This window comes from Hippocampus bargibanti, linkage group LG09 (genome assembly GCF_051943395.1).
Source record: "Hippocampus bargibanti isolate YZ-2025 linkage group LG09, ASM5194339v1, whole genome shotgun sequence".
Taxonomy (NCBI): domain Eukaryota; kingdom Metazoa; phylum Chordata; class Actinopteri; order Syngnathiformes; family Syngnathidae; genus Hippocampus; species Hippocampus bargibanti.
Window position 1 is genome coordinate 25,313,958 of NC_142742.1, and position 24,665 is coordinate 25,338,622.

Genomic DNA, 24,665 nt, shown 5'->3' on the forward strand with positions numbered 1-24,665 from the left:
TCAAAAAAAAACTTCTACTGAGCGTATTTGACAAAGATTCCACCGCATATAGCTATATTTTACGTTTTAAGACTCGCGCTGAGTATTCAGGAAGTCTTGTTTTTGAGTTGGTGACGAGTCCTCACGTCACGTCACTGAAGCAACGCCCCTGAACGAAAAAAGACACATTGTAGCAGTCCTTCCATCACGTCAATGTATTTTGCTGTACTTGTTTGGTCTGAAAACCTCGTGTTGCACCAAAAAGCCGCCAGAAGAGGGCGACCAAGCGCCATGGAAGGAATTTATCAGCCTGGAGAAACGGGCTGATTAATTCCTCACAGGAGTTTGGACGCCATTTTCTGCCTCTATTTGGGTGAGACATTCACCCACACATTCCCCCCCCACCCGTTTGCCTCAAAATGACACGGAATAAATTCTTTAATCGATTGCAAACATGTATGCTTTCCTCTTCAGAACTATTTGAATCATATTCATAACTGGATGTGTAACAAGAAAGCATATTATCCGAATCTGAAGCCATTGTTTTGATTCTGGAGCAATGCAAGACGTCTTGGCGTGACGTCACGAACTGGGGGCGGAACTTTCTGAAAATACTCAATTTTTTTGCAGATTTTGGACACTTTAAGTCATCTTTATTGGTGTTTTGCATTTGGCTAAAAATATCAGCCTGCGTGTTTTGGGTATTTTAGATGCTATAAAACGTTTTTCTGATGTCAGTTAGGAAAGGAAAAAGTGATGTCGGTTGTCCTTTAAAGTATTTATCGGTTTGAAATAAGTCGGAATTTTGTGTTGCCAAAGGACTCTGTCGTTTTTCAGAAATTCCTGCAATGTAAGGTACTGCTACTGCTCTCCTTTTAGTATCTTCAGAATTTGTGCTTTCATTCCCTCTTCTTTCCTTTTGACATTTGTTAAATAAAGGACCACCGAGGGTAACCACAGTTTGTGAGTGCTCTCCTGACATGTTTTGACTCGATTAACAATGCACTTCTAAGATTATATTGGCAAAATGAGTTGTCATTTATCACTAATAAAGTAACTTATACTTCGAACTTTGTTACTTAATAATTCAAATCAGGTAATCAATCAAATAATGTATTTACTCGTTGATTGTGCATGGGGTAAATCTGTTTCTTTTGTTTTTGCATTCATGTTCAGTTTAGTTTGTTGGAGATCGATGTGTTAATGTATATTGGCGAGGCAAACATCAGTGTCTTTAACCAGTCAACAGAACACTGTAACGAATAAAATAAGGGTCATCTACTCCACTTGCCCAGTGACAGCTTCTTGGGATCGCAACCTCTTTCCGGAAGTCCATTTTTTTCCAGTTCTGTTTGAACGACCTTTTGCCAATCGTTTTGTTTTTGCCAATTTGTTGTTGTTGCTAATTCCTTTTGACAGGCCGGCGTTCCCCGTTTGTTTTCTTCTTGTTCAGATGAGAACAACCAAGTCAGTTGTCAATCAACGTCGCGCGAGGAATAGTCACTTCTTCGTGTAAGGAAGGCGGGAGGAGTCCAGTGGCCTTTTCGGGATCGGAGATTGATTTGAAATATGGCATTATTCGTAGTCTTACGTGTAAAAATACAGTAGAGTGCATTTCTTCTTCATTTCCTTTCGGCTTTTACCCCCAAGGGGTCGCCACAGCGAATTAGTGTCATACATCTTCAGAATTTTGATTCGCATGTTTGTTTTGGCCAAGCTTTTACGTCGTCGGATGCCCTTCCTGACACCACCCTCTCTATTCATCCGGGCTTGGGACCGGCACAAGAATACACTGGTTTATGTCCCCTAGTGGCTACAGAACAAGCAAGTCGTGCATTCCTGTATGTATTCCTGTTGCAACACAAAGAGAAGGAAAACATGCAAGCACACGTACCACACACTACTGATGTGTCGTTCTCGAACGAACTGGCTCTTTAACCGGATCTCTGAAGTGAACGAAGAGAGCCGTTTCCGAACAAGGAGCCGCAAATGGGAGCCGACGTTTTTTTGTCCTCTATTCCCCACTCCCAGTCTTCGGTTAAAGCCGCAAGTGATTGGTGGATATCCGTGGTAGGGGAAGGAGGGGAGAATTACAGACACACGCAGCAGTGAGGAGAAGGGGGCAGGGGGGGGGGGGGGCGTTAGGGTAGACAGGTGGACAAATGTTCTCGCATTATGCTGTTATTATTATTCAATTATGATATTTTTTACTGGTAGGTATGATAGCATTATTGGTATGAAAAGCAAATGAGTGACAGCTGATCATCAGACCAGAGTAACCACAGGGAAAGTCAAAGTTAGTGAATGGTCTATGTGCACACATAAATCAAGCCATACAATATTTGATATAGTGTAATTATATATAATAATTAATATATCATAATATAGTGTACAATTATACCATTAATGCTATAAATAACCGAAATATAATGCCTTTCATTAGTTTTTGGTGAAAAGAAGCACCATTTTTTATATGAGTAATTCGTTTTTCACAGAATTTTACATCAGAATCAGAATACCTTTATTCGTCCCACAATGGGGAAATTTGCATGATATTTTTTTGTAGTAAGTTAATTTAAGCAACCAAAAAAGGCTTTAGTGAGCCGTGCCAATAGAACCGGCTCTCTGAAAAGAGTCGGAATTCCCATTATTACCTTATACTCCAACACAGTAGTGGGCGCCAATTTCCCAAGTACGATTTAAAAGGGGCGTGAGTGAGAGCGAGTGAGAATGAGGACCTTTCCAGGTCACAACGTGAAATCTAGATCTATTGCCCACATTAATTCCACGTACGACGAGTCCGTGGAATGTTCCACGTTGGTCTACTTTGATTCACTCACTTCACACACGAGTTACACGATGACCCAAATTGCAAATGAACAAGCATTGACTGTTGAGCCCCCGCCCGTCTCCGGTCATCTACCGACGCCAACAATTGACGGTAACTAAGAACTCATTGTATTTAAATGCCATTGCTATGTTATGGCGGCTATTTCAACAACTTCGAAATCTGCAATTGTTGTTGTGTTTTCAAGAACGAAGTAAAAAAATATCAGCGTTTCATAGTATATTTGCTGTGCATGAAATATGAGTGCTTATTGTAGGGATGTGACAACATTTTTCAATCACAATTCAATCAATTATCAATCAACAATTACATGCCACATTAAAGTGCATTTAAATAGCTTTCAAATGATGTATAGATTATTGTTCTATGACAAATAATAAGGAAATAATCTAATTTTTAATTTTCGAAATATGAGGGGATTTTCTGCCTGTAATGACACAGTTAAAATAATGCAAATCTGTGACCGAGTTCTTTATCAGAATCAGAATCAGAATACCTTTATTCGTCCCACAATGGGGAAATTTGCAGTCCACAGCAGCAATTGAAAAGGGATGGGGTGGGGGTGGGAGTGAAAGGATAGAAAACAAGATATTCTAAGCATAACAAAATAAAGTGTCAACCGTATACTGTGCAGATGTAAATGTGCAAAACCGTTCCTTAGGAAAAACTGTACATAGTGCAGAATCAAGAAATGCATTTTGATATATTGCAACAACCCATATTTACAGTGTCCAGTTTTTTTTTCTTTTTTCACATGTGATCATTGAGAATTGTGAAGCCTGACAGCAGTCGGTCGAAACGAGCGGCGGTACCTCTCCTTCTTGCAGCGCGGGTGTAGTAGTCTCTGGCTAAAGGAGCTACCCAGTGCTGTCAGGGTGGGCAGGAGGGGGTGGGAGGGGCTGTCCGTCAAAGCTTTTAGTTTAGCTAGCGTCCGTCTGTTGCCCACCTCCTCTAGAGAGTCCAGCGAGCAGCCCAGGACAGAACTTGCCCTCTTGACAAGGCGCTCCAGTCTTTTCCTGTCCCGGGTGGTGATGCTGCCTGACCAGCAGACAATTCCATAGTGGATGGCTGAAGCCACCACAGAGTCATAGAAAGTCTTTAGGAGTGACCCCTGAACTCCAAAAGACCTCAGTTTCCTGAGGAGGAAGAGGCGACTCTGTCCCTTTTTGATTAGGGCATCCGTGTTTGTTGTCCAGTCCAGTTTATTGTTGAGAGTAACACCCAGGTACTTGTAGGAGGTCACCCTCTCAATGTCCGAACCCTGGATGTTCAATGGTGCAGGTGAGGATTGTTTCCTGCAGAAATCCATTACCATCTCCTTGGTTTTCCCGGTGTTGATCTGGACGTGATTCTGCTGGCACCAGTCCACAAAGTCCTTTGTCAGTCCCCTGTACTCCCTATCATCTCCCTCTGTAATGAGGCCGACAATAGCTGAGTCATCAGAGAACTTCTGAAGGTGGGCGAGGACGAGTCTCTCCAGCGTCTTCATCAGGTGAAACGATAGCGCCACTGGCAAATTGGCATTTTCATGTTGATTATATTTGTTTCAAAAAATTCCAAGTGCCTGGCACGCTGTGTCCGAGAGGACCGTCATTTCATCTGTGCTGTATTTCATGCATATTAGCATCTTTGACAAGAAAGCTGACTTTGACTTGACTAACATGTTGAAAAGTGCTTATAAATTAAATGTATTATTATTATTAGTTGTATTAAGTTCATCCTGTCTACTTGATATCTAATTTAAAACATATTCTTATTTTACAGACAGTGTATTGTCGGTGTTCAAATAGCTGACATGTTTCGGCGTCTACTTCCGCCTTCGTTAAAGTGTGACACTCTCAAACATGTCAGGTATTTGAACACCGACAATACACTGTTTGTAAAATAAGAATCTGTTTTAAATTATTATTAGCATAAAATCTCATGATACGATTGTGAACAATCAGAAAATTGAACTGAAAACTGAAATACCCTTCTAGCTCTAAGACGGGGCTTTTCATATGTTCTTCGCGTATTGGGAGGAAGAAATGTGAAGAAGAGAATGTTCATTCTCCCAAAACAACATTCGTTTCATTTTCCCGAATGGATGCAAAAAGCCAAACCATCAGTCAATCGACCGTCCTATCAGCTTGTCATTTCCATTTCCCTTCATATGATAATAACATGAAACGTCTCTAACCTCCTGACTTCTCTGTTTGGCTTCAAAGAAGACCATTTTGTTCTGGATCCGCCGTCACTTTGTCTTGTGGATCATTTCGGGTTCATCTTGCCACCGACTGGGCTGCAGAATCCTGTGGGGCAACATTGCCTCCTTTGGGTAAAAAATAGCACGACAGCGTATTTCATTTGCAAGGGTCGTATTTCAATCAATGGACTTTATGATCCACTTGAGAGACACAAAGAAAGACAAACAGTTTCCTTTCTTTTTGTATTGTATGTATTTGTATTTCCATTTTGTATGACGCTAACAATACTTGTTGCATCTACACCGGTCAAAGATGGCGCCCCGCACTGATGTCCAAAAACGTTTCTTATTGAACACAGTGAAAACTAAAAGACATTGAAAACAACAATCGACATTTTACTACAATAGGTTCGACAAGACAAACAGTAAGTAAGCAAATAAACCGCAGATAGACAAACTTTAATGACGTAACGTTATCGTTCCCTTTCGCGATTTCTCTCGCATAGCGAAACACGTGACACTGAACAGGAAGTGATCATGACAACATTTTATAAATAAAATATTGGAGGATTTTTAACAAAAACAAATACGAAGACTCACATATAAACATTAAACAACTTTGTCAAACAACAACCCCTAAATAAATTATATTTTTGTTGTTATGGCAACCAATGACTCCATCTTGGCGCCAGTTACACTTGTGTTCAAAATTAAATGAAACAGCAGAAAAACAAAAGGTCGTTTTATTTATGGTTTTATTGTTCTGGTGTTTGTTGTTCTTTTAATTGTAAAGTGTCCTTGGGTGCTTTGAAAGGCAGTTGTAAATTAAATGTATTATTATTATTATTATTATTATTATTATTATTATTATTATTTCGTCTGTGTAAGTTCTCAGTGGTACAGGAGTGGTCCACTGATGAAAATGTTTCTTCAGCCGTCATCTGTACAAGTACAGATGACGGCTGAAGAAACATTTTCGTCTATATTATTATTATTATTATTATGATAAACGCTCAATCAAAAATGACAATTTTACATCATTTAAAAAAAAAACCCTCCCCGCAACCAGACCAGGTAGAAGGCACACCAAACCACTTCAGGTATCGAACAATCGGACTGTCGTTCTGATCCGATGTTAGATTTCAAAATAAAATTATGCAAATCAATAAAATAAAAAAGGCGGCCCTTGTTTGTAAATTTGAATGGGATAATGGATGTTGGGATGCATGTTTGTTTTCCCTTTGAATGTTGTGCCAGCGCACATCGTCGAATCAACAGCGGTCAAAGTACATCAAATGAAAATCCAGGTGTATTCAACAATGGATTGGGAAGCTCCCCGCCGAATCAATTGGGAGCAAGGCACGTCATCGCTCTCTGGTGGACACGCCCTGCCATCGCACCCTGTTGAACCAACACCTGTCAAAGTAAGTCAGTTGACAAAGTTCTATCAATACTATGGATTGATTGGTTTTTGCTGTCTGTCTGTGTGTTCACTGTGGATTTCTGTGCTTCGCGGGATCACCAAACAAGGCCGAGTGGGCCCACAGCAGCCACGTCAAAGGCATTGAACAATTTGGGCCTTCTTTTAATATTCAACCTTGTGTTAATCTGCAATCAAATGATCCTTTGTTTTGCCATTTTATTTTGTTACGTGTATTTAACATTGAAGTCAAATACGTCTGTGACGGCTGAAGAAACCTTTTCATTGAAGTCAAATTGAAGTATTTTATTGAAATTGTTATTTAAAATAATTATTGCAGCCACTGCAGAGTTTTTACAAAACATTTTCGTTCCCCTTGGTGTTTTTTTGAAAATTTTTAAAGCTGAAGAGGGTAAAGCCCAAAGGAAAAGAAGACGATGCATTGTTGCTATTATATTATAATCCTGAATATTTAGGTCCGAATTTTAAGAGACTATATGACAGTAAACTGAAGTATTCTACCCTGTTGCCCGGTGATCGTGTTCTGGTTCGAAACTTAACCCCACGCGGAGGTTCAGGCAAACTGAGAAACCACTGGGAGGATGTTGTTCATACAGTGGTTCGTCAAGTCAGCCAAGACATTCCAGTTTATGAGCTGAAACCTGAGAGGGGGAAGGGCAGATCTAGGATACTCCACCGCAATCTCTTGCTGCCATGTGATCATTTGCCATTAGAGACTTCACTACAGTCCCAGTCCAAGGAAAAGTCCACTCGGCAACGACCGAACAAGATGCCGGAAATGGATCCGGAAGAGGATGATGAGGAGGATGAGTATTATCCAGTGTTGCATCGCCAGAGCACCCGACCAGACTCACCAGAACCGCGGGACGTGAAGGTTCAAATTGAAGTATTTTATTGAAATTGTTATTTAAAATAATTATTGCAGCCACTGCAGAGTTTTAGTATTTTTTTTAAAGCTGAAGAGGGTAAAGCCCAAAGGAAAAGAATTGCTTGTCTTGTGGTTTTTTTCTGGACGTATCTCCCTTACTATAATTCTGAATATTTAGGTCCGAATTTTAAGGTTCTAAATTCGTAATTAAACTATTCTTTTTTTTTTTTCAATTCACAAAACACCGCATTGCTGTAAAATTAAGATGAATTATACGGTGAGTGTATTGTCAACAGATGAATTTTTAAATGAGTCGTGATGAAGACCAACAAGTTGTTCCAAAGCCATCCTCGTTTATTTTTATCTTCTCGTGTTCGTTTCAATGGCCACTGCTATCCACGAGCACGATATCGATTGAAGCGTTCGATGTCATCCACGATAACGCCAAGATGAGACGCGTCTCGAGGCAAAAACACTTGTCGGTGAATCGAGTCGACTCACGCATCTCTTTTTAATCTTTTGTTCACTTTGACGAATTGAAAGGATTCAAGTCAAGTAGGTGCTGAAGACTCAATGACTCTCTGTGTCTTTGTGTTGTCACATTTGCTATTGTTTAGTTTTTTCTTTCCTTTCATAACTTTGCTGCTGTGTTACTTCCGGGTTGGCTGCCATTGCTCACCCGCACAATAAAATCCCGAGACTGTAAAGTGTCCTTGAGAGTTTTGAAAGGCGCTTGGAGTTCAAACGTATTCTTCTTATGATAAGGCCATGACGTTCACGACGCCATGAAAAGTCTTAGTCCCGAAAAAAACAAAAGCGTCATTCTCTGACGTCCCTCCCGCATGTGATGCCCTCCAGCGGAGACGCCGCGTAGTAGCATCCTGTCATCAAAAAGCAGGGCCCATGCAAAGTCCTCTGAACACGCTACGATTGGCGGGCCTGTCGAACGTCATTTTTTTTGGCGCCGTCATCAATGGCGGGCGTGTTCGCTGTGTGTTTTCAGATGACGTCTACCTTTCACGTGTTTTCCCTTTTTGTCTTAAAATGCGTTTTCACTCCTGCACCGTCGATTTCTTTGACGCGGGCTCTCGCGTTCTTCCTGTCACGTGACGTCAACGCAGATACGCTTCACAAATTGGATTTCAAATTTGTTGGCATAAATGTCGGCGCTAAGCGTCCCATGTTCTGGTGTAATTCGGCGTCCTCATCAAACCCAAGCCTGAGTGTACTCGCACTTGCCGGCTGATGCATGACCATGGCGGAGCCCACAAAATGATCACATGGGGCATTGTCCGCAGTTAACTTGATATTGGATGATAGTATCAAAGCAACGGCGTTTTCTATTGGCTGGCCTGTCCTTGAATGATGCCCCACTTGTCTTTTTAAAGGCGTTTTTGCTTGTTCGCTGTGGATTTCTGCGCTTCACGGCCTCACCAAACAAGGCCGAGTGGGCCCACAGCAGCCACATCAAAGGCATTGAACCATTTGTTTGCCACCTGCTAATTGCCTCATATTAATATTCAACCTTGTGTTAATACCTAATAAAATGATGCTTAGGTTTGACATTTGTTTTTTTTTTATGTGTGCATTTACATTGAAGTCCAATTTCAATTACATTTCATTGAAATTGTTATTTAAAGTAATTTTGGCAGCAACGGCAGAGTTTTTACAAAATATTTTCGTCCCCCTTGGTGTTACAGTAAAGTCTCGTTATATCGATATCGGATATATCGATAGTCCCGGTTATATCGATACTATTTCTATGCACGCACGGAGAAAATTACATGCAAACAGGGTCGGATATATCGATAGTCCCGGTTATATCGATATTTTTTCGGACTCCCTTGAATATCGATATAACGAGACTTTACTGTATTTGTAATTTTTAAATCTCATGATGCATTGTTGCTATTATATTACACTCAATCCTGCATATTTAGGTCCAAATTTATGATTTAAGGCTCTTGAACCTCAATAAAAGGCTACTATTCTTTTACAATGAACAAAACATATTGCAGTCAAATGAAAATGAGTTCTAACTCGACGGCCAGTTGTCACATTGTGGTTGGCGACCAATGAGTGACGCCGTTGGCCGCACCTGCAGCTGCACAGGTGGAGGTGGTTTCAATCAGTGGCAGTTCAAAGGACTCCCGGCACACCATTCGGTGTCGGCTCATTGGGCTTGCTTCACCCTGCCAAGTATGTTTCATCTTGCATGCAGAGCTGAGCTCATGCGGTTCTTTGACAATTTGTCCTCTTCTTTTCAGATGACTTTGGTGTTTGAGGAATTGTTCCTGCAGACTTTATTTGAATGCAATGTGTCAAATACACCTTGCTGCTCCATCCTGACTGATTATTTTGGGATCCGTCACCATCACCACCTGGCAAACCGTGACACCAGTACTGTCGATTGCATTTTATGGGGAGTGTTTTCTCAACAGATGGCTCTTTAAATTAACTATCTTGTATTGTAAAATGATTCGGCCATTGTGATTACGTGAGCAAAGGAAAAAACAAGGGTGTGTGTACAATTTGTGTCATGCTCGCCCTGTTAGCCATTGAGCTAGTCAGGCATCTCAAATAATTAGTATCAGAATCAGAAAGCCTTTAATCATCCCACAATGGGGACATTTGCTGCTTCGTATTTGATTATTGTCTTCCAGTTTTGATTTTGAGACTTGGTAACCTTTTTTTGTGTGATAGGATCAAAGTAGGGGCGCTTCCTATTGGCGGGCCTGTCCTTGAAGCATGGCGGCGAGTAGACTAGTGGGAAGGCCGCACCATTGCATCCCTCCTTTCCATTTGTAACTTTAAAGGTCGTTTAATTGAGTTTGAATTCACTTTAAATTGGCATTAATCATTCAAAGAACTCTGTTGTTTTCTAAAAGCACCACATCTCATTCAAATCGGGGTCGTTTTCATGCTGGCTGATGTGCTGATCATCTGAATCAGGTGAGTTTGACCCAGGAAAGCTGGAAAACAAAGAAAAGTGGCCATTTAACCGCTGAGCTGGACACGTCTACCCTCATCCAAATGCTAGAAACAGATTTACCTCAACCAGCCACATTTTTTTGAGTGCCCCAAATTCTCGTTTACCTTAAAGTAATCTAGGAGCAGATTTATGTGACGTCTCTGACCCATAGGTGACGTGCGATGAGCTCCCAACATGCATTCAATCATTTGTCATTGTGCATTCAATCATCAATATGTCTGTTTATGCGTCCCCCAGCGCCGGTGTTCAGATGGGCAGCTTCATTGAGACTGACGGAATGCTGAACAAGATGCCTGCCGGCGACAGAAAGTGGATGTGGTTGGCGGTGTGCAGCTCTTCCTGATAAATGAGTAGTAATAGATTTTATTAAGCGCCTTTCCAAGCTCTCAAGGACACTTTACAGTCACAGACAAGCATAGGTTCCATAAATAAATACATAAATAGTGCCACAAATTCTTGTTTACCTTCAAGTAATCTAGGAGCAGATTGATGTGGTATCTCTGACCCATAAGTGACGTGCAACGAGCTCCCAACGTGCAGTGCAGGTCTGTATCACCTGAAAAAAAAATCAGTTAATATTGAACGTTTTAACCATGTGCATTAAACCAATACATTTAATGACTGTTTATGGCTCCCCCAGTGATGGCGTCCAACAAGACGCTTACTGGTGACAAAGTGGGACATGGTCAATGTGCAGCTTTCTGGTGAATGCAAGTATATATACTACATCCTACAAACTCCTTTGTTAACTAGCTGCTCAATGGCCAAAAACGACAAACTGGCTGCCTAATCCATATGGCACGTTTGACCCATTACTGGGGTGAGGTGAGCTCCCAAGATTCAGCGCAGGTCGGTATAACCCAAGAATAATTAATTCATTGTGCATTCAATCATCATGAATACGTCAGTTTATGCCTCACCCAGCACCGGTGGTCAGATGGGCAGCTTTGAGACTGACGAAATGCTGTACAAGATGCCCGCTGGCGACAAAGTGGATGTGGTTGGCGGTGTGCAGCTCTTCCTGATGAATGAGTAGTCATAGATTTTATTTTAAGCGCCTTTCAAAGCTCTCAAGGACACTTTACAGTCACAGATAAGCATCGGTACAATACATACATAAATAAATACATAACTAAATACATAAATAAAATCGCAAATAGAATACAATTATAAATGGTAACAAGAGAGAGCTACGCAGAAAATGCAATTTTAAATAGATGGGTAGTAACGCCAACTAACTCGTAATCCGCGAACCGCAGAAACTAGGGAATGTCCAAGCTTGCCCCTCAATGGCCACCATCCTGTCTGTTTTCTTGCCTTCCTCGGATGAACACATCTCATTCAATCAGGATCGTTCAAATGCTGGCTGATGAGCTTATTGTCTGAATCAGGTGTGTCCCACCCAGAGAAGCTGGACTATGGAAGGAACCACGGTCGAGTGCCAAGTTGGGACACCCACTGTTTTTAGGGGTCCCAGATTCGAGTTGGGGTGTGCTTTGGGTTGAATGTAGAATTCAGGCATTATACCGGAAGTTTGGGTAAAGTTAAGGGGTTCGAGGTTTGATTAGGCCGCCGGTTAACCGGTTTGACTGTTCGGCGGCTAGGTTGCTGTGGTACACAGCATGGAAATTAAGAACGCAGATGGATTTGTCAGCTTCATGTACGTAGAGGTTTTGAGCACTACCCGCATTGATCAGCAAGAGCTGAGCGCTACTCCTGCTGAGATGACCAACCTACCTACTGACAGGGAATGTCAAAGCTTGCCCATCAATGGCCACTGTCCTGTCTGTTTTCTTGCTGTCCCAGGATGAACACATCTCATTGAAACAATCAGGATCGTTCAAATGCTGGTTGATGAGCTGATTGTTTGAATCTGGTGTGTCCCACCCAGAGAAGCTGGACTATGGAAGGAACCACGGTCGAGTGCCAAGTTGGGACACCCACTGTTTTTAGGGGTCCCGGATTCGAGTTGGGGTGTGCTTTGGGTTTAATGTAGAATTCCGGCATTATACCGGAGGTTTATAATAATACATTTAATTTACACGCGCTTTTCTGAACACCCAAAGACACTTTACAATAAAATCATGATTGGGTAAAATTAAGGGGTTCGAGTTTTGATGAGGCAGCCGGTTAGGCAGCTAGGTTGTGTCATGAGCCAGTTGACAGCTGGGCGGGGCCTCCGCTCCCGCCGTTCGCCAGCTGCTGTCAATTTCCTCCTCATTGACTGTGGACATTTAAACCCGACGCTGGCACTCACCCAGTATCGGAAGATACTTCGCCTCGTGTCATGCCAGTACTTGGAATTTGTAGCCAGTACATAATTTGCTTCGCCCGAGGAATGATTTTAGCCACGAACGCGTTTGTTTATTGCACCGCGTCGTAGGTTATTTTGCACCCCCGTGTGCCACTTTATTTTCTTAGTGTGGTTGGGTGGATTGACGCCGCTCACCCACTAGCATTGTCAGTTTGTCATTCTTGGTTTTGTCTCACGAACTTTTTAGCGGGTCCGCGTCTTTTCGGACCCGCGCTTTATGTTAATAAATCCATTGCCTGCGCCTACGCCTCTGTCCTGCTTAGCGATCCACAGCCAATCCCACACGTTCCTGCTCGCCAGCTACCACTGTCGCCGCCGGAATGTGACAGGTTGTTGTGATACGCAGCATGGAAATTTAGAACACAGATGGATTTGTCAGTTTCATGTACGTAGAGGTTTCGAGCTCTACTCGCATTCATCAGCAAGAGCTGAGCACCACTCCTGCTGAGATGACCTATCGACATTCGGCGCAGGTCCGTGTCACCCCTAGAAATCAAACTATTTATCTTCAATGTTAGCCACCGTAGTTCATTAAATCAATGTTGACTTGACTGTTGTTTATGCCTCCCCGAGCGCCGGTGTTCAGATGAGCCGCTTGATCACGACTGACGGAAAGCTGAACAAGATGCCCGCTGGTGGCAAAGTGGACGTGGTTGGCAGTGTGCAGCTTTTCCTGATGAGTAACACCACCTAACTCTTAATCTGCGAACCCCTGTGACCAAGGAATGTCCAAACCTGGTCCTCAATCACCGCCGTCCTGTCTGTTTTCTTGATGTTCCACGATCACCTTATTGCTGGCTGCAGGCATACGGCATGTTTGACTCATTGCTGGGGTGAGGTGAGTTTCCAATATTCAGTGCAGGTCAGTATAATTAGTTGTGCATAAAATTGTCATGAATAAGTCTGGTTATGCCTACCCCAGTGCCGGTGTTCAGATGGGCAGCTTCGAAACTGACGGAATGCTGAACAAGATGCACGCCGGTGACAAAGTGGATGTGGTTGGCGGTGTGCAGCTCTTCCTGATGAATGAGTAGTAATAGATTTCATTTTAAGCGCCTTTCAAAGCTCTGAAAGACACTTTACAGTCACACACAAGCTTAGGTACTTGAATAAATACATAAATTACAATTATACATGGTAAAAAGAGAGCCACACAGAAAATGCAATTTTAAATAGGTGGGTAGTTAGGCCACCTGTCTCGTAATCCGGGAAACCCAGAAACCAGGGAATGTCGAAGCTTGCCCCTCAATGGCCACTGTCCTGTCCGTTTTCTTGCTGTCCCAGGATGAACACATCTCATTCAAATCAGGATCGTTCAAATGCTGGCTGATGAGCTGATTGTTTGAATCTGGTGTGTCCCACCCAGGGAAGTTGGACTATGGAAGGACAGCGGTCGGGTGCCAAGTTGGGACACCCCTGTTTTTATGGATCGTGGATTCGAGTTGGGGTGTGCTTTGGGTTTAATCTAGAACTCGCATTCATCAGAAAGAGTTGAGCACCACTCCTGCTGAGATGACCTACCTACATTCGGCGCAGGTCCGTATAACCCCTAGAAATAAAAATAAATATCTACAATGTTAACCCCTGTAGTTTATGAAATCAATGTTGACATGACTGACGTTTATGCCTCCCTAAGAGCTGATTTTCAGATGAGCCGCTTCATCGCGACTGACGGAATGCTGAACAAGATGCCCGCCGCTGACAAAGTGGTCGTGGTTGGCAGTGTGCAGATCTTCCTGATGAATGAATAATGCCACCTAACTCATAATCTGCAAACCCCTGAAACCAGGTAATGTCAAAATCTGGTCCTCAATGGCCGCTGTCCTGTTCGTTTTCTTGATGTTCCAGGATAACGTTAATGCTGGCTGCAGGCATTCGGCATGCTTGACCCATTGCTGGGGTGAGGTGAGCTCCCAATATTTAGTGCAGTTAAATATAATTCATTGTGCATAAAATTGTCATGAATAAGTCTGGTTATGCCTACCCCAGTGCCGGTGTTCAGATGGGCAGCTTCGAAACTGACTGAATGCTGAACAAGATGCCCGCCGGTGACAGAAAGGTGTGCAGCTCTTCCTGATGAATGAGTAGTAATAGATTTCATTTTAAGCGCCTTTCAAAGCTCTGAAAGATACTTTACAGTCACACACAAGCTTAGGTACTTGAATAAATACATAAATTACAATTATACATGGTAACAAGAGAGCGACACAGAAAATGCAATTTTAAACAGGTGGGTAGTTCGGCCACCTACCTCGTAATCCGCGAACCCCAGAAACCAGGGAGTTTCAAAGCTTGCCCATCAATGGCCACTGTCCTGTCTGTTTTCTTGCTGTCCCAGGATGAACACATCTCATTCAAACAATCAGGATCGTTCAAATGCTGGCTGATGAGCTGATTGTTTGAATAGGGTGTGTCCCACCCAGGTAAGTTGGACTATGGAAGGACAGCGGTCGGGTGCCAAGTTGGGACACCCCTGTTTTTATGGATCGTGGATTCGAGTTGGGGTGTGCTTTGGGTTTAATCTAGAATTCAGGCATGGAGATTTATAATAATAATAATAATAATACCTTTAATTTACAAGCGCCTTTCTGAACACCCAAGTACACTTTAAAATAAAAACAATACATAAAACAAAATCATGATTGGGTAAAGTTAAGGGGTTTGATTAGGCAGCCGGTTAACCGGTTTGACTGTTAGGCAGCTAGGTTGCTGTGGTACGCAGCATGGAAATTAAGAACACAGATTTGTCAGTTTCATGTACGTCGGTCTTGAGCTCTACTCGCATTCATCAGAAAGAGCTGAGCACCACTCCTGCTGAGATGACCTACCTACATTCTTCACAGGTCTGTATAACCCCTGGAAATCAATAAATATCTACAATGTTAACCATGTAGTGCATCAATCATCATGAACAAGTCTGTTTATCCCTCCCCCAGCGCTGTTGGCCAGATGGGCAGCTTCACCGTGATTGATGGAATGATCAACAAGATGCACGCTGGTGACACAGTGGATGTGCTTGGCTTTGTTTGGGAATCTAAGCAGTGCGCAGCTCTTCCAGGTGTGTGTAAATTGTGGCATGGCCTCAAAAACTTTATACTTGTGTTTAAGCGTTGCAATGTCAGCATCGAGATGTTCTTTGGTCTCTGCCCAGGTTTCTGCTCCAGCCCCACCCAAAATCATCGCCACCACCAATCCTAAATCCTAATCCTTCTCATCTCCCTTCAAATCATCAAAATCCTTTAACACTAATATCGCAATACTACCTCCGATAGCTAAACCATAACACTAGTACGTGACCCAAACCTTGCTAACTGTTAAATCAATTCTAATCCTGGTTTGACTCCATAATCCCTAAATCCTCCACATAACCTCTAATCAAAAACCTAGGCATGACATGCTCTGGGAGTAAAGTGCCCCAGTCAGGCTACTTTTGGAGAGAAAAGCCAAAGATTAGCCACAATACTTCCAAAAATAGTCAGCCCTCTGTCAAGGTGGCCTTTCTGTTTTCTTGTTATTCAGGTCTAATACACTTAAATACCCTTACAAATCCTCAAATTGTCAAACATAAACTTCCCAAATCACCTCCAACTCACTCTAAACCTTACCCACGTCTCGTTAAAATGACTGATATCGTAAAAATTAAAGATTAAATAAAATATTAAATACTTGGGCCCTCGACGTCCAAGTGTCCTTCCTGTTTTGCATCTATTCAAGGTTTAATACACCTAAATCAAACGATCAGCTCATCAGCCAGCTCTCAATTACGATTACGATCCTGATCATTTGATTCTGTTGGGTTGCACCTTGGACAACTGGAAATCAGGGAGGACTTGACAAAATATAACCTAATTTGGAACACTAAACCCTAATGTCCCAAAGTAAACAAACTCTAAAATACAACCGACAACTCGCACTAAACTCAAAATACGTATCCTCAAATTGTCAAACATAAACTCCGAACACCCCAAATCACCTCACTTTAAATCTCTAGAATTTTACTTTGTTAATTAAGGGTTGAGTGAACGCTGGCGCGTGTGGCTGCCACTGCTCACCCGCAAAAAATATCCTGACTATAGTGTCCTTGAGGGTTTTGAAAGGCGCTTATAAATTAAATGTATTATTATAAACCTTACCCACTTCTCGATAAAATGACAATAATATCGTAACAACTTAAAGATTAGCCTAAAGAGATAAATTCCAGATCTAATAAATACTCGGGCCCTTGACGTCCAAGTGTCCTTCCTGTTTTGCATCTGTTCAAGGTTTAATACACCTAAATCAAATGATCAGCTCATCAGCCAGCTCTCAATTACGATTACGATCCTGATCATTTGATTCTGTTGTGTTGCACCTTGGACAACTGGAAATCAGGGAGGACTTGACAAAATATAACCTAATTTGGAACACTAAACCCTAATCCCAAAGTAAACCCTAATGTCCCAAAGTCAACAAACTCTAAAATACAACCGACTACCCGCACTAAACTCAAAATACGTATCCTCAAGTTATCAAACTAACTCCGAAAACCTCAAATCACCTCACCTGACTAAAGTGTCCTTGAGGGTTTTGAAAGGCACTTATAAATAAAATGCATTATTATTAAAATTATAAACCTTACCCACTTTTGAAAATGACAATATGTAGTATGTCCAAGTGACCTTCCTGTTTTGCATCTATTCAAGGTTTAATCCACCTAAATCAAATGATCAGCTCATCAGCCAGCTCTCAAATACGATCCTGATCATTTGATTCTGTTGTGTTGCACCTTGAATAACTGGAAATCAGGGAGGACTTTTGATAACCATAATTTCACATAACTAAGCAAATTTGGAACAATAAACCCTAATGTGCTAAAAAAAAATCCAACCAACCGCTCAATCCCTAACCAATAGAAGCTACTAATTTCATTAACGAAAATGCTGAACCAAATCACCCTAGTTTAAATATAGTATCATCCTTGCCCACTTCTCGATAAAATGACAATATCCTAACAACTTAAAGATTAGCCTAAAGAGATAAATTCCAGATCTAATAAATACTCGCGCCCTCGACGTCCAAGTGTCCTTTATGTTTTGCATCTGTTCAAGGTTTAATACACCTAAATCAAATGATCAGCTCATCAGCCAGCTCTCAAATCCGATCCTGATCATTTGATTCTGTTGTGTTGCACCTTGAATAACTGGAAATCAGGGAGGACTTTTGATAATCATAATTTCACAAAACTAAGCAAATTTGGAACAATAAACCCTAATGTGCTAAAAAAAAATCCAACCAACCGCTCAATCCCTAACCAATAGAAGCTACTAATTTCATTCTTAACAAATGCTGAACCAAATCACCCGAGTTTAAATATAGTATCATCCTTACCCACTTCTCTCTAAAACTTTCTACAATAGCCTAAGCGTAAGATTAGCCTCAACAGTTTGGGCTGTCCTTCCTGTTTTACACTTATTCCAGGCCTAAGCCCCAACCTCTATCACTTCAGCCTAAACTCCTACCCATACTGCCCCTCCCTCCCCTTCCAATGGTGGCTAATAAAGAATCTGTTTTCCCTCCGACCATCCAGTTCCTGTCCATTTTTCAATGCTGCTCCAACTGAATAAAGATGTGTCACAATAAAGCTTTATCTGTGTCCATGGCTTTTATTACTTTTTTTTTTTTTTTTTTTTTTTGGGGGGGGGGGGGGGGGGGGGGGGGGGATTTGGCTTAGGTCCGAGGCAATTGGAGTTTACGCTTAGGGGTGGTGGCTTAGGGATAGTTTTCTTCAGGTGTCGCTTTTTTTATTTAAATTCTATTTTTTCAGGCTTAGGAGTTTAGTTTTCAGGTGTTTTTTTTCAGGTTTAGGATTTTTTTTTTCAGGCTTAGGAGTTTAGTTTTCAGGCGTCTTTATTTTCAGGTGTCTTTTTTTTTTTTTTTTTTTTTTTTTTTTTTTTTTCCACGTCGCTTCTTTTCCACTTGGGTTCTTTTTCACTTGTTCTTTTTCACGTCTGTTCTTTTCCACTTTGTTTTTTTTCCATGTCTGTTCTTTTTAATTTTTTTTCACTCGGTCTCTTTTTCATTCGGTCTGTCTTTTTTCACTCTGCTTCCCCCCCCCTTTTTTTTCTCTTTTTTCCCTTTTTTTTCTTTTTTTCCTCTTTTTTTCCTTTTTTTTCCTGTCTTTCTCTCTCTGTCTTTCTCCCCCCTCTTTTTCTCTCTGTCTTTGTCTTTTTTTCCCCTCTGTCTTTTTTCCCCTCTCTTTGTCTCTCTGTTCTTTTTTTTCTCTCTCTCTCTTTTTCCCCCTTTCTCTCTTTTTTCCCCTTTCTCTCTCCCTCTTTTTCCCCCTCTTTCTCTCTCTCCCTCTCTTTTTTCCCTTCTCTCTCGCTCTCTTTTTTCCCTTCTCTCTTTCTTTTTTCCCCTCACTCTCTTTCTCTTTTCCCCTCTTTCTTTCTCTCTCTTTTTTTCCTCTCTCTTTTTCCCCTTTCTTTCTCTCTCTCTCGTTTTCCCCCCCTCTCTCTCTGTTTCCCCCCCTCTCTCTCTGTTTTCCCCCCTCTTTCTCTCTCTCTCTCTCTCTCTCGTTTTCCCCCTCTTTCTCTCTCCCTCTTTCCCCCCCCCCCTCTCTTTTTTTCCCTGCCTCTGGAGGGTTAGGGGTGGGGTCAGGGTTAGGGGTGGGGTTAGGGGTGGCGGTTGGTGTTAGGGGTTAAGGGTTGGGGTTAAGGGTTTGGGGGTTAGGTTTAGGGTTAGGTTTAGGGTTGGGGTTGGGGGTTAGGGGTTGGGGTTGGGGTTGGGGTTTGGGTTAGTTAGGGTTAGGGGTTAGTTAGGGTTAGGGTTGGGGTTGGGGGTTGGGGTTAGGGGTTAGGGGTTAGGGGTTTAGGGTTTGGGTTAGGGGTTTAGGGTTAGGGTTGGGGGTAGGGGTTGGGGTAGGGTTTAGGGTTAGGGTTTGGGGTTAGGGTTAGGGTTAGGGTTAGGGGTAGGGTTAGGGGTTGGGGGTGGGGGGGGGTTGGGGGTTGGGGGTTGGGGTTAGGGTTTAGGGTTTGGGTTTAGGGGTTAGGGTTTAGGTTTAGGGGTTAGGGTTAGGGGTTGGGGTTGGGGTTAGGGTTGGGGTTAGGGTTAGGGGTTAGGGTTGGGGTTAGGGGTTAGGGGTTAGGGTTGGGGTTGGGGTTAGGGTTTGGGTTTGGGTTAGGGGTTAGGGTTAGGGTTAGGGTTAGGGTTTAGGGGTTAGGGTTTAGGGGTTTGGGTTTGGGTTTGGGGTTAGGGTTGGGGGTTAGGGTTAGGGTTAGGGTTAGGGTTTAGGGTTAGGGTTAGGGTTAGGGTTAGGGTTAGGGTTAGGGTTAGGGTTTAGGGTTTAGGGTTTGGGTTTGGGTTTGGGTTAGGGTTAGGGTTAGGGGTTAGGGCAGGCATGGGCAAACTACGGCCCGCGGGCCGCATACGGCCCGTTATGCTTTTTAATCCGGCCCGCCGAACTTGCCCAAATTATAGTAAAAACAGTGTCTGAAACTCATGACAAAAAGTTAGCAGACAACAGGCCAGATAACGGAAAAGTTGAAACTTGAAACACAATGAGACAACTAATCGCATTAAAAAGCATTGTCACGAAGTATAAAGTTTTTTAAATCAAGAATGTACCAACTACAAATTCTACCTTGCTTAATTTACAATAAATTTGCATGGCTGTAGATTTTCCTGCAGTAGTCCATTCTCATTGTGGTGCACAACGCAACGTTTGCATTGCTTCCTACGAGCCATGAAGCCCCTTTCATAAGTCTCACGTACACTTTACAGTCACGGTTTGATATAAATTTACGTTTTGGATTGGATTGGATTGGATTTGCCTTTATTAGTCTCACAGTGGAGAAATTTACATTTTTGTAGCGTCACACATGTTGTTAGCTTCTTTTGAATCTTTCTTCTGGGCTGAGGTTCTGTCATCTATTTTGGAAAATGACTTTATAACTTTATAACGCTTGCGAAAGTCCGGAAGAAAGAAGCAGGCTTCTGATTGGCTGCCGTGCCGAGTATGCACATTTCAACTGCAAGTAGCCTATGTCTGTGTGCTCGGCGATCGTACACGTGTATTGTTTGTGCGTGAGGGCGAGGGCGTCAGTGGAGAGTTTGTAGAGCGCGCGGTCAGGACAATCCATCCATGATTTGGCGGAATTTATTTTTTTTCAATAAATGTTGATTTCTTTAACTTTGCCCCTTCGATGAAAACTTCAATGAAAATAAAAACAGACGCGATCTTGATGAATCACAGTGCATATGTTATTTTAATCTCTTTCCATTTCCACCTCCAAGTATCTGCGAAATAGTATGTAAACGCCATATTCCTTGAGACAAATTTATTAACTGATCAGGGATATTATTCACATTTGAAATACAGTTAATAAATTGGTTTGTAGTGTTCTTACTGTGCTATGAGGTTTGTACACACTGCATTTAAAGGACAACCGGGGCGGGGCGCGCCCCGGATGGCAGCGAGATGTGACAGTGGGGGCGGGCGTGGGGGCTAAGGGGCTGGTCTCCACTGGCTTGAGGAGGGAAACATGAAACACGGGGTGGATCCGCATGGTGGGTGGTAGCCGGAGCCTCACCGAGACCGGGCTGAGGATGGCCTCGATGGGGAAGGGACCCGTGAAGCGTGGGCCCAGCTTGGCCGAGGACCCTGCCAGCCGAAGGTCCTTCGTAGATAGCCAGACCTCCTGCCCGACCTGGTAGCTGGGTGCTTGCCGTCGATGGCGGTCTGCCACCCGCCGGTTCCGGGATGCGGTGCGTGACAGGGCGTCCCTGGTCTCCTTCCAGACTCTGTGGGCCCGTCTGAGGTGATGATCGATAGACGGGACCTCCACCTGGCCTTCCTGTGTGGGAAATAAGGGCGGCTGATAGCCACAGGCGGACATGAATGGGGACCGACCTGTGGCTGCGGAGACCAGGGAGTTGTGGGCGTACTCCACCCAGGGTAGGTGCAGGGCCCACGACGCCGGGTTGTGGAGGCACACGCACCGGAGGGCCGCCTCCAGGTCCTGGTTCTTCCTCTCCGTCTGTCCGTTGGTCTGGGGGTGGTACCCAGACGACAGGCTCGCCGATGCCCCTAGGGACCGACAGAAACGCTTCCATACCTTGGACACGAACTGCGGTCCCCGATCCGACACGATGTTAGTCGGAATCCCGTGGAGACGGACGACGTGGTTAACCAGGAGTTGAGCCGTCTCGGTGGCAGACGGCAACCTGGTTAACGGAACGAAGTGGGCCGACTTGGAGAATCGGTCCACTACGGTGAGGACGACCGTCTTGCCACGGGAGGGGGGGAGGCCTGTCACGAAGTCGACGGAGATGTGGGACCAGGGTCTGGACGGAACCGGTAGGGGCTGGAGGAGTCCGGCCGGGGGCTGGTGGGAGGCCTTTCCACGGGCGCAGGTCGGGCAGGCCTTCACGAAGAGGGTGATGTCCCTCCTAAACCCCGGCCACCAGAACCGTTGGGCGATGAGTTGGATCGTCCTGTTGACCCCCGGGTGGCAAGCTATCTTAGATGTGTGCCCCCAGATGAGCACCTCAGTGCGTAGGGGGGGGGGGACGAACAGGCGATCCTTGGGACAGCCCCTGGGGATGGTGGTGGTTCCCTGGACTTGTTGGACTTTTCTCTCAACCTCCCACCTCAGGGCGCCCAGGATGCGCTGGGCCGGCAGGATGTTGGCGGTAGTCTCCTCCCTTTCTGCCGGCTCATGGATACGGGATAGGGCGTCGGGCTTGGTGTTCTGTGACCCTGGGCAGTAGGTGAGAGAAAAGTCAAAACGGGTGAGGAAGAGTGACCATCGGGCCTGCCGTGAGTTAAGTCTCTTGGCCGACCGGATGGCCGCCAGGTTCTTGTGATCCGTGTAGACGGTGAAGGGGTGTTTAGCTCCCTCAAGCCAGTGTCTCCATTCCTGCAGGGCCAGGACGACCGCCAGCAGTTCCCGATTGCCGACGTCGTAATTGGCTTCGGCGGGGCTGAGCCGGCGGGAGAAGAAGGCGCAGGGGCGTAGCTTCTGGTCGGTGGGAGAGCGCTGGGAAAGGACGGCCCCTACTCCGGACTCGGATGCGTCAACCTCGACCGTGAACGGGAGATCCGGGTCGGGATGACGCAGAACGGGGGGGTTGGTGAAGGCACGACGGAGGCGGTTGAAAGCCCCCTCAGCATCGGGAGTCCACCTGAAAGGGAGCTTGGTGGACGTGAGGTTAGTGAGGGGGAGTGCCTTCTGACTATACCCGCGAATGAAGCGGCGGTAGAAGTTGGCAAACCCCAAAAACCGCTGAAGCTGCTTGCGCGTCTTTGGGATCGGCCATTCCACCACCGCCTTGGTTTTGGCGGGGTCGGCCCTGAGCTGCCCCTGCTCCACCACAAACCCCAGGAACGACAGAGAGCGGACATGGAAGTCACACTTCTCTGCCTTCACATAGAGCCGGTTTTGCAGGAGCCGCGCCAGGACCCGTCGGACGTGTTGCCGGTGTTCTTCTGCAGAGCGAGAAAAAATAAGAATGTCATCGAGGTAAACAAAAACAAAAACATTGAGGAAGTCCCTGAGCACATCATTAATTAAATTCTGGAATACGGCCGGCGCGTTCGTGAGCCCGAACGGCATCACCAGGTATTCAAAGTGCCCTAAAGGCGTCTTGAAGGCTGTTTTCCATTCATCCCCCTCACGGATTCGGACCAAATGGTAGGCGCTGCGAAGATCCAATTTAGAAAAAATGGTGGCGGACTGAAGGGGCGCAAAGGCCGAATCCATGAGGGGGAGAGGGTATTTGTTGCGGATGGTGATGTCGTTCAGGCCCCGGTAGTCAACGCATGGGCGCAGGGATCCGTCCTTCTTGTCGATAAAGAAAAACCCTGCGCCCAGCGGGGAACGCGACGGCCGAATGAGTCCTGCCGCTAGAGAGGAGTCTATGTAAGTGCTCAGGGCTTCCCGTTCCGGTTGTGAAATATGGTAAAGTCTGGAGTCCGGTAATGGAGCCCCTGGCTGCAAGTCTATAGCACAGTCATACGGTCGGTGGGGCGGCAGGGATTGGGCGTTGTCTTTGCTGAACACCTCCCGCAGGTCGTGGTAGCAATGTGGCACGCCCTTGAGGCAGATGGCCTCGGGCGGGCCACCGCGGGAGGGGTTGCGCCCTGCCGTAGCCGACCGCAGGCAGTTAGCGTAGCAGTAGGGGCTCCAGCCCTGAATGGTGGGGCCCTCCCAAGAAATGGATGGGTCATGGGCCTTGAGCCAGGGGAGACCCAAGACCAATGGCGCGTTCCGGGAGGGCATAACAAGAAATTGGCGGTGCTCCACATGGTTGCCTGCCACTCGGAGCTCAAGTGGGGCCGTGAGGTGGGTGACCCGGGCTAATAATCGGCCATCCAGGTCGACGATCTCCTTCGGGGGAAGGAGATCTAAAAGTCGGCAGCCCAGCAGGTCGGCCAGATGGGGGTCGATAATGCACCCGTCGGCCCCCGAGTCCACTAGTGCCCGCACTCTTTGGGAGCTGGAGGGGCCAAATAGTTCACTCTCCAGCTCCAACCGTGTGGCTCGTGTAGTGGGTTTAGCCCCCAATGGATTCCGTTTCGGCGGGGACTTACATTGGCCGTGGGTCCTAGGCTGGGGGCCTCGGGCGCGACGAGCCCTCGGGTTGGCGCGGTCGTCTCCCCCCCCTATCACCATCGGTTCGAAGGGTCCCTCCTGGGGCTGCGCGCGGTCGCTGCCGGGTGTGGTCGACCGAGGTCGGCTTCGGGGTACCTCGGGCCGTCGGTCGCTCAGCTCCTTTCGCCGCTCTCGAAGACGCTGATCCAAGCCGATGACAATCCTGACGAGGTCGTCGAAGGTGGTGCCGGCGTCGCGGGTAGCCAACTCATCCTTTAGGTCGGAATTCAAGCCGCGACGAAACACCCCCCTCAACGCTCGGTCGCCGTAGCCGCTGCCAGCGGCCTGGATCCGGAAAGCGACGGAGTATTCTGCGGCCGAACGGGCCCCTTGGACGCAGTCGAGGATTCTCCCTTCCGCCTCGACCTCCGTCACTGGATGGTGAAACACCCGGCGAATCTCGGCTAC

General features: G+C 45.2%; 2 long non-coding RNA genes across 8 annotated transcripts; both read left to right on the forward strand.

Moving 5' to 3' along the window:
- The first annotated feature begins 2,719 nt into the window (after window positions 1-2,719).
- On the forward strand, window positions 2,720-10,138 carry LOC148894148 (uncharacterized). Of its 3 annotated transcripts, XR_016116025.1 has the most exons (7): window positions 2,720-2,920; window positions 4,109-4,319; window positions 6,270-6,436; window positions 6,543-6,908; window positions 7,500-9,520; window positions 9,589-9,721; window positions 10,025-10,138. It is a non-coding gene; the product is annotated as an uncharacterized LOC148894148 (long non-coding RNA). The 3 variants fall into 3 exon arrangements; XR_016116024.1 differs by having other exon boundaries at window positions 7,500-9,721; XR_016116026.1 differs by lacking the exon at window positions 6,543-6,908 and having other exon boundaries at window positions 9,426-9,520.
- Window positions 10,139-10,206: 68 nt separating this feature from the next.
- On the forward strand, window positions 10,207-17,039 carry LOC148894149 (uncharacterized). Of its 5 annotated transcripts, XR_016116022.1 has the most exons (7): window positions 10,207-10,273; window positions 10,551-13,465; window positions 13,550-14,416; window positions 14,499-14,532; window positions 14,617-15,470; window positions 15,564-15,685; window positions 15,779-17,039. It is a non-coding gene; the product is annotated as an uncharacterized LOC148894149 (long non-coding RNA). The 5 variants fall into 5 exon arrangements; XR_016116020.1 differs by having other exon boundaries at window positions 13,550-14,532; XR_016116023.1 differs by having other exon boundaries at window positions 13,550-14,163; window positions 14,264-15,470.
- The last annotated feature ends 7,626 nt before the right edge of the window (window positions 17,040-24,665 follow it).